Consider the following 2410-nt stretch of genomic DNA (forward strand, 5'->3'; position numbering starts at 1 on the left):
TAGAGCACGGGCGCCACCTTCCGGCCGCTCTGATATATGTCACAGTATCTTTAGGGGACACCACGTACATCGAACTTGTCTCCTGTGTATAGAGCTAACAATGTGCAGCCATTCTTTGTTTTAACAGAGCAGTGCTGCGTCCCATTTACAGTTTTTCACCGCACAGGGGCATTACCGAGCCCACAGGAAGCGCCAGAGCTCATGGGTAGTATAATGTCACTGGTGATCACTGTATTATGTGTATAGTACGCCAAGGGCGGACATATTGCCGATGCAGCAGCATTGGTGCCCAGAGGTGGAGGGGGCATGCCGGCACCAGCGACTATTTCAGCTGGCTATGTGTCTCCAGGACTCACATTTAGCTAAAACGTATTGCTGTGCAGAGACCCTGCAACCACTGAGGGGCCAGCAGCCGATGGCGTACCCGTGACTGGGGGCGCATGGCAGTGACGTTAGGCACCATCGCGCACATGCCAACGTCAGCTGCCGGCTGTAGAAGATGACGCCCCACAGTGTGGGAGAGTTGGGGAAGATGAGTAGTACGTTTAATTTTTTTGTGTGTTGAAGGAGAGCATAACGGTATATTTTCCAGGAAGGGTCCCAGGATGGGGCACACAACCTCAGGTAGGGGTCCACAATGGGACACGTTACCCCAGGATGGGACACACTACCTCAGGAAGGGTCCCAAGATGGGGCACACTACCTCAGGAAGGGGTCCATGTTAGCCAAGGATGGGACATAATACCTCAGGAAGGGGTCCACAATGGGACACGTTACACCAGGATGGGGCACACTACCTCAGGAAGGGGTCCACAAAGGGACACGTTACACCAGGAAAGGGCCCAGGATGGGGCACACTACCTTAGGAAGGGTCCCAGGATGAGGCACACTACCTCAGGAAGGGGTCCATGTTAGCCCAGGATGGGGCACTCTACCTCAGGAAGGGGTCCACAATGGGACACGTTACCCCAGGATGGGACACACTACCTCAGGAAGGGTCCCAAGATGGGGCACACTACCTCAGGAAGGGGTCCATGTTAGCCCAGGATGGGGCACACTACCTCAGGAAGGGGTCCATGTTAGCCCAGGATGGGGCACACTACCTCAGGAAGGGGTCCATGTTAGCCCAGGATGGGGCACACTACCTCAGGAAGGGGTCCATGTTAGCCCAGGATGGGGCACACTACCTCAGGAAGGGTCCCAAGATGGGGCACACTACCTCAGGAAGGGGTCCATGTTAGCCCAGGATGGGACATAATACCTCAGGAAGGGGTCCACAATGGGACACGTTACACCAGGATGGGGCACACTACCTCAGGAAGGGGTCCACAAAGGGACACGTTACACCAGGAAAGGGCCCAGGATGGGGCACACTACCTTAGGAAGGGTCCCAGGATGAGGCACACTACCTCAGGAAGGGGTCCATGTTAGCCCAGGATGGGGCACTCTACCTCAGGAAGGGGTCCACAATGGGACACGTTACCCCAGGATGGGACACACTACCTCAGGAAGGGTCCCAAGATGGGGCACACTACCTCAGGAAGGGGTCCATGTTAGCCCAGGATGGGGCACACTACCTCAGGAAGGGGTCCATGTTAGCCCAGGATGGGGCACACTACCTCAGGAAGGGGTCCATGTTAGCCCAGGATGGGGCACACTACCTCAGGAAGGGGTCCATGTTAGCCCAGGATGGGGCACACTACCTCAGGAAGGGGTCCATGTTAGCCCAGGATGGGGCACACTACCTCAGGAAGGGTCCCAAGATGGGGCACACTACCTCAGGAAGGGGTCCATGTTAGCCCAGGATGGGACATAATACCTCAGGAAGGGGTCCACAATGGGACACGTTACCCCAGGATGGGACACACTACCTCAGGAAGGGTCCCAGGATGGGGCACACTACCTCAGGAAGGGGTCAATGTTAGCCCAGGATGGGGCATACTACCTCAGGAAGGGGTCCACAATGGGACACGTTACACCAGGATGGGGCACAATACCTCAGGAAGGGGTCCACGAAGGGACACGTTACCCCAGGAAAGGGCCCAGGATGGGGCACACTACCTCAGGAAGGGGTCCACAATGGGACACGTTACCCCAGGAAGAAGCCCAGGATGGGACACACTACCTCAGGAAGGGTCCCAAGATGGGGCACACTACCTCAGGAAGGGGTCCATGTTAGCCCAGGATGGGGCACACTACCTCAGGAAGGGGTCCATGTTAGCCCAGGATGGGGCACACTACCTCAGGAAGGGGTCCATGTTAGCCCAGGATGGGGCACACTACCTCAGGAAGGGGTCCATGTTAGCCCAGGATGGGGCACACTACCTCAGGAAGGGGTCCATGTTAGCCCAGGATGGGACATAATACCTCAGGAAGGGGTCCACAATGGGACACGTTACCCCAGGATGGG

This window comes from Ranitomeya imitator, chromosome 2, assembly GCF_032444005.1.
Source record: "Ranitomeya imitator isolate aRanImi1 chromosome 2, aRanImi1.pri, whole genome shotgun sequence".
NCBI lineage: Eukaryota > Metazoa > Chordata > Amphibia > Anura > Dendrobatidae > Ranitomeya > Ranitomeya imitator.